Source organism: Sus scrofa, chromosome 17, assembly GCF_054392235.1.
Source record: "Sus scrofa isolate SSC_HxYL_T2T_F1_AM1 chromosome 17, Sscrofa_HxYL_maternal_Yorkshire_Landrace_v2.0, whole genome shotgun sequence".
NCBI lineage: Eukaryota > Metazoa > Chordata > Mammalia > Artiodactyla > Suidae > Sus > Sus scrofa.
This window is the reverse complement of record NC_139399.1, coordinates 62,370,713-62,380,159: the sequence shown is the minus strand read 5'-3', so window position 1 is coordinate 62,380,159 and position 9,447 is coordinate 62,370,713.

Here is a 9,447-nt window from a genome sequence, read left to right as displayed (position 1 = left end):
CATATAGCCATTCTTTTTTCCCATGTAGGTTATTACAGAATATTGGGCGGATTTCCCTGCGCTATGCCCCGAAGGTCCTTCATGATCTGTTTTGTGTATAGCCGTGTGTATGTGTGTTAATCCCATCCTCCCAGGATATCCCTCCCCCTACGGTTTCCCCTCGAGTTGTTTTATCCGTAAGTCCCTTTGTATCATTTTTGATTGGATTCCACATGGAAGTGACATCAGGTATTTGCCCTTCTCTGGCTCACTTGGTATGATCGTCTTTGGGTTCCATCCAGGTTCCTCCAAAGCAGCTCGTCCTGATTCCTCTTCAATACCCTTGTCAGGGAGTACTCTTACCTCCATCTGTAGAATGTGGAGAACAGAGGCAGAGAGAGCCTCAGCTGAGGTGGCGACAACGTCTACCCAGCTGGGTAGCCCAGAGTTTTGGTTTGAACCCAGGAAGTCAGTTTCAAGAGCTCAGCCCTTTAACCACTCCCTCGCTCACCCCTCAGAATTCCTGGTTTCTGATCTGGGGGAAGGTAGCACTGACGGCCTGGGTCCCAGAAACGGTGCTTGCAATGTGCTTGGCCTATCATACGTCGTCCATGATTACTAATTACTATTCTCTATTCTCCTGAAGCCAAGGTCATTGACTCAGGACCAAGACAGGATGGCATGAGTCAGCATGTGCTTTGGAATTAGACGGGGCTAGAATTTCACTTTATGCTTGTTGTGGAACCTCAAGGAAGATAGAGAAGGTAGTAAGTCAGAAGGCAAGATGACCTCTGATGGCCACAGTTTCTTCATCTGCCACGTGGATTTAAATATTATATAGAAGTTTAAATGTATATGTGTGTATACAAATACAAAGAAGTTATCCGGAGAGCTAAGCATGACTGGACCCTTTAGATGTGGAGTTAGGACTCTGGCGCATAGCAGAGGCTCAACAAATTGTTTATTTTTCCTTCTTTTTATCGCTTCTATTATCCTCGTTGTTGTTGTTATAAAAATAGCCTGAACATACGAACCCACTTAAACAGCTGAGTGATTTCAGCAAAGAAGACTCTCTGCATTACTATTTTAGAAGTGTTCTTAATTTGATCATCTGTTTAATAAGCCTCTTAATACCTGAGCCAGGTCATTATTCCTTTGCTCAAACCATTCAGTGGCCCTGGGGCTCATTCAGATAAAATCCTCTTTACAAAGCCCCAAAGGCCCCAGGCAATTAATATGCACCTCCTCCATTCTAATTTTCTGATTGTCTCTTCTTGTCTCCTCTTGTCTCCTCTTACTCTGCACCAACCACTAGCACCAACCACCACGCCATGCTGGCTTCATGGCTGTTCCCTCAACCACTGGGCACACTCTTCAAGGTCCTTGCAGGTCAGTCTTTTAGCCTGTAACGCTGTTTCCCCAGAACTCAGCATGGCTCCCACTGTCACCCTGTTCAGATCTTTACTCAGGAGTCTCTACTTACGAAGGATTAGCCTCTTTAACCCCCACCTACCCCCTCCATTTCCTGGCCCCTCTGCCACGCCTTTTTCTCCAAAGCACTTACTTAATACACGATTCAATGTTAACTCCAAGAGGAAAGACATTTTGATTGGTTTGCTTTGCTGCTGCATCCCAGCACCTGGACTAGTGTCTGGTACATAGTAGGTGCTTAGTAAATCTTTGTTGAGTGAGAGAGCAGAGGAAGGAGTGGATGAAAGAATCCAGGGAGCATACTTATTTAGAACAGCTAAATATCAAGACCCTTCCTGTGTGCCCGCAACTGTGACATGAGGGAAACTGGCCTTCCCCTCTAGGGGCCTGCAGTTTATTCAGAGGGCTAAGCATAATGCAGCACGTGTCACAAAGGAGGGGCTGGACAAACAGAGTGACTGAACAAAGAGAAGGGGGGTGGCTTTTGGAGCAGGAACGGGTAGGATGGCGATGGATTGGCTTTTGCACATATGTGGCATGTGGGTTTGGAGAGGTTGAAAGTGAAGGTGGGACGGGCAGCCAGCGCAGACCAAGGAGGTGGGTAAGCAGAGAAGCGCTTATCAAATGCTTATCAAAAAGCAGGTGATAGAGGAGTTCCCATCGTGGCTCAGTGGTTAACGAATCCGAGTAGGAACCATGAGGTTGCAGATTTGATCCCTGGCCTGGCTCGGTGGGTTAAGGATCCGGTGTTGCCGTGAGCTGTGGTGTGGGTTGCAGATGCGGCGCAGATCTGCTGTGGCTGTGGCTGTGGCCGGCAGCTACAGCTCCAATTGGACCCCTAGCCTGGGAACCTCCATATGCCATGGGAGTGGCCCTAGAAAAGACACACACACACAAAAAGCAGGTGATGGAGATTCTAAACATCTTCCTTATTTTTTATGTCCGAGGGATTTAACACAGTTTGGAATTTTTTGTTAGAAGGCATATAAGTCTGCTTTACATGTAAAGAGATTAAAATACTTAGCTTGCCCACATCTGAGAATTAACCAACTTTTATTCGTGTGTTTGCATATGTGTGTATTTCTTTCTTATTTATTTTTGAGATGTCATTGACATCTAACATTATATTCGAAGTTGTCTGGTGTGATGATTCGGTGTTTGCATATATTGAGAGAGATGATCAGCATATGTTTTTTATGATGTGTGTGTACACATGTGCGTACACATTAAACATGTACACTGTACACACGTGTACACATGTATGTGTAATGCAAATATATGTATATGTGTGAAATAGATTTATATATAATTTACACATTATACACATATACATGTATTCCCTTTAGTTATTTGTTTTGGTCACACCTGTAGCATGTGGAAGTTCCTGGGCCATGGATCGAACTCGTGCTGCAGTTGTGAACTACAGCAATGCTGGATCCTTAACCTGCTTTGCCATGAGGGAACTTAAGACAAGCATTTCCTTTAGAAAATATATTATTGGAGTTCCCGTCGTGGCTCAGTGGTTAACAAATCCGACTAGAAACCATGAGGTTGGGGGTTCGATCCCTGGCCTTGCTCAGTGGGTTAAGGATCTGGCGTTGCCTGAGCTGTGATGTAGGTCGCAGATGCGGCTTGGATCCCGTGTGGCTGTGGCTGTGGCTGTGGCCGGCAGCTGTAGCTCCTATTTGGCCCCTAGCCTGGGAACCTCCACATGCCGCGGGAGTGGCCCTAGAAAAGGCAAAAAGACAAAAAGAAAAGAAAAGAAAATATATTATTGTGTGTGTTTTTAAGCAAACATGGCATAGCTTTTTGCAGCTTTTTTTTGTTCCACAAGGTCTTGGTGATCTAGCCATCCCACTTTATTCTTTCCAACTGCCATCTGTATTTTTAAATTTGGATGTGCCACTCGATAGTGGCCATTTGCCTTTTGGTGAACATATACGTTGTTTCTAAGTTTTCACTGTAACAAACGATGCTGCAATGAACATCCTTGTGTGGGCTTCTTTATGCATCTGAGGGATTATTTCTCTAGGGCAGATGCTATACTTACATGCTTTTCTATTTATTCATGTTTTTATTTGTTTAATGTCTATTTCTGCTATTGAAATATAAGCTCCACGAGGGTAGGAATCCCATTTGTTTTGCACCTCACTCTTTAATTACTACCTAGCCAAGGGCCTGGGACAAAGGAGTGCTCCCAAATATTCATGAAATGAATCTGGCTGGAAGCTTGGCTGGGGCCATGTGTAGATTTGCATCCTAAGAGAGATGGGAACTTTGGCTTATTTGGGTAGAACTGTAGATTTTTGCACAGGACAGTAGCAGGATGGTTATTTGTGGGGTTCCGGAAAAAGCATTCTGGGTCAGGAAGGGGACAGGTACTGGAGGACCGGTTAGGAGATTACTACGCAGATGAGAATGAAACAAGAGGAGCTCCCGCTGTGGCGCAGCGGGATTGACAGCCATCTTGGGAGCACTGAGACTCGGGTTCGATCCCTGGCTCAAACCGTGGGTTAAGGATCCGGGGTTGCTGCAGCTTCAGCTTAGGTCGAGACTTCTGCTTGGATCTGATCCCTGGCCAGGGAACTCCACATGCTGCGGGGGCAGCCAAATGTGGCAAAAAAAAAAAAAAAGAAATGAAACAAGAAACAAGGGCTGTGAAAATAAAAAGGAACAGGGTGCAGTTGAGCGATGCTGAGAGGAGAGGATGGTAGATTTGCGAATGATGCGCTCTGAGGGGCGCTGCAGAGGAAGGCAGAGGGACCTGGCACAGGATATTTTCATCTTACAAACATGCATTCCCTCCCAGCTCAGCGTGAAAAGCATTCTGCTAATTGCCGTCGGGACATACCTTGCGTGACCTTTCTTCCCTACTTTCAAAGGAGATTTGCAGACGGTTGGGGAAGACAGGCTGCATACCCAGGTACAGCGGGAACCCAGGCAGGGACTGAGGTGGGAGGGGCCCGGCCCCTGGGCCACTGGGTGAAATACTGCTGTTCCAGAGTCGGGGGAGGGGAGAGGCGGCGTCTTGGGTGAGGATGTTTCAGCCTTGCCCCAGAGCCCCACACGGCGGACTGCTGAACACGCAGGAAACGGTGTCACATGTGCATCGGTGTTGATTTTGAGAAGGGAGGACACTGAGGTGGGTGACAGCTGGGGTTTGGCATTGGGTTCACAGGGCCCGTTGGTCTTGGTCTGGAAGATAGGGAAGCAGACGTAGCTGTGTGGCCTCCTGGACTCTCCTGGGCCTGTTCCCTCTCTGAAAAGGAAAGGCGGTGATAACTTCAGGGGTGAAGACGGATCAGCGGATAGCCAGCCCAGGGCCAGGTGTAGCCCTCAGTGACGGCTCTGATTCGGCGACCTTGGCACAGGAGAGGGAGATGCAGGCTGGAAGTGAGAGGGTAGTGACCTCTTCACATTTGCCGTGGCCTCTTTGTTTCACCAGGATGAGATCTTTCAGAAGATAATCTCTCGAGGAAGAAAGGCTTACTTGAAGTTTGGTGGTTCTTTCGGTTTTACTTCTGTTTTTGTGTCCAGCGGCATTCCAGGGCTCTTGGGATGGATCCCACAGTCTGCACAGGGCCCACCAGATCCTGCCAGAGATTTTGCTTTTTTTCTTTTGCTTTTTAGGGCCACACCGGCGGCATATGGAAGTTCCCAGGCCAGGGGTCGCATCGGAGCTACAGCTGCCGGCCTACACCCCAGCCACAGCAACGCAGGATCTGAGCCCCAAGCTGAGTCTGTGACATACACCACAGCCCACGGCACGGGATCCTTAACCCACTGAGCGAGGCCAGGGAACAAACCCACAACCTCATGGTTCCTAGTCAGATTCGCTTCTGCTGAGCTTCTATGGGAACTCCTGAGTTTTGCTTTTATTCCAAGAGACACTGGGAGTTTGGGGCTGGGTTCTGATGTGATTGGGTTTGACTTCTCAAAAGATCAATGCTGATTTTGAAGAGCTCAAAGTGACAGAGATGTGGTTGTCTGCATGGCTGCTGGAAAGGTAGTTCTGCAAGCACAGAGGTCACCTTCCTTCCAGCTGGATCCCCGGCATATGGGAAAATGCCAGGCCCATAGTAGGTACAAATTCTATTGATTGAATGCATTTTTTTTTTTAATGGCCAAATCTGTGGCATAGGGAATTTTCCGGGCCAGGGACTGAATCTGAGCAGCAGTTGCGACCTGCACCGCTATTGCACAGGCAACCCTGGATCCTTTAAACCACTGCACAGGACAGGGGATTGAACCACACCTCTTGCAGCAACCTGAGCTGCTGCAGCCAGATTTTTAACCCACTGAACCACACGGGGAACTCAGAATGCATATTTGACACCTGCATTTCAGGCAAGACCCAAGGAGAGCCACTTTGTGAAGTTACTAGGAGGTAATGAGAGAATAGATGGCAAGTGCTTACACACGGTGCATCCCGAGTTTAATGAGCATCTGTTATGTCCAGGCACATGTCAGGGTCCAGGGGATACACCATGAGGTGGTGGGGTGAGGCTTGGCCAGTGTCAGGAGGCCCTTGTGATGAAAGACAGCGAGGGAGGGAGGGAGGGAGGGGAGGCAGGGGCCTCCCTGGATGAGGACAAAAGCCCAGATACAGGTGTGGATTTCCATGCCCAGCTCTGCTCCTTATTACCAGCCACTTAACCCTTTGTGCCCAGGATCGTCATCCATAAAAATGGACAAATAGAGGCTCTATTCTGCAGGCTCTTTAGGTGGGGTGAGTGAGTTACAAAGTGAAAAGCACACACGTTAGTGCTTATCAGCTAAGCCCCTCGGCATGCCAGCCTTGCTTCTGGTTCAGGAGTTTTTTGAAGTAGTGCCCTAGTCCACCCAGCCTATCAAGGCAGAGACGCAGGAGACAATGGGTGTGACTGGGGACAGGTCCCTGCTCTTGATGGAGTGAGCAGTCTGCTTCAGACCAAAAAAAAGAAAATTCCTAACCAACCAACTATACAAACCGCTCACGACACCACTTATCCCAAAGGGAGAGATGCAGAAAAAGAGAAAAGTGAGGTCAAAGGGTTTGAATGTTTTTCTGGCGAAGTATGGAAACCCTTGGGTTTCAGGTCTGATATACACGTCATCAGGGGAGCTGAGTCTTTTTTTTCTTGCTTTCTTTGTTTTTCTTTTTTGGCCGCCCCGCTGCTCAGGTCACCGCAGCTGCGGCAACACAGGATTCTTTAGCGCACTGGGCCTGGGATTGAACCTGCGTCCTGGCGCTGTAGAGACGATGATTCTATTGTGCCACAGTGGGAACTCTGGAGAGCTGAGTTTAGAGTTTCAAGTGTATTCAAAAATGAGTCCTCACAAAAGCGGAGCTCCCAGAGTTCCCGTCGTGGCGCAGTGGTTAACGAATCCGACTAGGAACCATGCGGTTGCGGGTTCGACCCCTGGCCTTGCTCAGTGGGTTAAGGATCCGGCGTTGTTGTGAGCTGTGGTGTAGGTTGCAGACATGGCTCGGATCCCGTGCTGCTGTGGCTCTGGTGGAGGCTGGTGGCTACAGCTCCGATTGGACCCTTAGCCTGGGAACCTCCATATGCCGCAGGAGCGGCCCTAGAAATGGCAAAAAGACCAAAAAAAAAAAAAAAAAAAATAGCGGAGCTCCCTTCGGTCAATACTCAGTAGTCACAAGAGTCATTGTAAAAGCTACCCTTTGCTGTCATACAACGCAGAGCTTTCCTGTGGTATGACATGAAGCGACCCAGTCATAGACGTTAGATGCCCATTCTACAGATGAGCAAACTGAACCAAGACACCCCCAGTGACCGAACATCCCTTTTGGCTGGATCTTACTGGCTGAGTTCTGTGCATTAATATCATTTCCATACTCGTGTGTGGAATGCATTTATTGATCGCTGCAACAGGCAGACATCATTTGGCTTGGAGCTACAGCAGACGCAGTGCAGTTGTCTTGTTTGGAGTTGAGACTCCAGTGGGAGGAGGCCAGGCAGGAATAACTACTATAATGCATGATAAGCATAACTGCCTGGGTTTGAGCTGGGGGCAGGGGCACCTGGGCGGGGTTTGTGACCCGCGGTTGGGGCGGACCCATCTCTCTACCTCCGTTTCTTCTCCATCTACATTCTTTTCCTGGAGAGCCTGCAATTCCATATCTTCAAATATCCATCGGCGGTGGGGGATTGTGGGAGAAGGTCTGCGATTGAAATCTAGAAATACTTTTTGGGCATCTCAATGCAGATGGAGTAGACAGCTGGAAATAATGTTTGCGGAGTTGAGGGGGAAGGACTGGGTGGGAAACAGATTCATTTAGGAGCCTCGGGGATGGCGTTTGGAGCCCTTAGACTGGATGAAACACTTAGGGAATGACTAGGGGAAAGACCGGGCTCCAGCCCTGGGCCCTGGGGCACTTCGGAGTCTGGAGGTCAGGGGACAAGAACCCACAGAGGGGACGGGGAAGGGGTGGCCAGTGAGGACTGGGGGGAAGTCAGGAGAATGCCCTGTCCCAAGCGGAGGGTAAAGGGTTTTAAGGAAGAGGAAGGGGATTCGGTGCTGCAGTTGTTGACACGAGCATTGCATCAACCATCACCGAGAGCCTATCGCTACTACTAGAATCAAAAACGAGCCCTCGCCTGTGTCTTTACAAGGTCCTGCCTTATTTCCCTGCTCCTCTGTCTGTACTCGCTGGGCCCCATGCACTGCCTCCCGGCAGTGCTTTTGCCAGGCCAGGGTGTCTCCTGCTCTGAGCCTTCCTACCTTCTGCTGCCCTTCCTAGGAAGCCTTGCCACCCAGCTTCCTGGAGGAAGCTGTCCCCTCTAGAAGATAAGCTCCAATGGGGAGAGACCTTTGCTGACTGTAGGGTCTTGCTCCTGCCCCTAGAAAATGCCAGGCCCTGCAACGCTCTGGCCTTAGGAGCTTTACGCGGTGTGTCTCAATTCTCCTGAGTCTTAGATAAATAGAAATATTATTTCTATCAACAATATATATTTCCTCCAGCTTTATTGAAAGAGGAGTAACATCATATATTGTATAAGTGTAAGTGTGCAAGGTAGTTTGATATATAATATATATTTTTTGAAATATATTGAGTCGATCATGGATCAGTTTTGAGAGCATGTATCACCTCATATAGTTACAGATTTTTTTTTCCTTGTGATGAGAATTTTCAGGATCCACTTTCTTTTTTTCTTTTCTTTCTTTTTTTTTTGTTTTTGAGGGGGTGGGCTGTGGCCCCCAGCATGTGGAAGTTCCAGGCCAGGGATTGATGATGGATCCTTACGCGCTGCGCCACGAGGAAACTTTTTTTTTTTTTTTAATATCTCCATAAGTTTTTTTTTTTCCTTTAATCTCAACAAGGTTTTTTTGTTTTTTTTTTAATTTTTTTGGAAACTTCTTATAATGACTTCTTAAAATTATTTTTTATTTTATTTTTGTTTTGCTTTTTATGGCTGTACCTGCTGCATATGGAAGTTCCCAGGCTAGGGGTCAAATCGGAGCTATAGCCGCTGGCCTACACCACAGCCCCAGCAGTGGGGAATCCGATATGTGTCTTCAACCCACACCACAGCTCACGGCAAGGCCCTATCCCCAACCCATGGAGTGAGGCGAGGGATTGAACCCGCATCCTCATGGATACTAGTCAAATTTGTTTCCCCTGCACCACAACAGGAAGTCCCCTATGATAATTTTAAATGGAGTATCATCTATAAAAACTTTGAATCACTCTATTGTACACCTGAAACACATCATGTTATGAATCAACTATACTTCAGTTTAAAAAATTAAAAAGACAAAAAAAAAATTAAAAAGATTTACTTTTTTCACACCAGGTGATGACTCAAGACTTGAAGCCCATAGAGGTTAAATAGTGCTGTAGGATTAATGCAGCGGGCAAGGGGCTGGAGCAGGAATATTTGAGCCCAGTATTGGCTCATTGGAGAGGAGACCTTCTAGCACCTTTTCAGAGGGCCCCGCCCAGAGAGCCTGGGAGTTTAAACCTTTCAGGACGAGCAGAAGCTGTTTTCCTACAAGAGCGGGGAGTGAGAAGGAGGCAAGGCAAGCACAGGG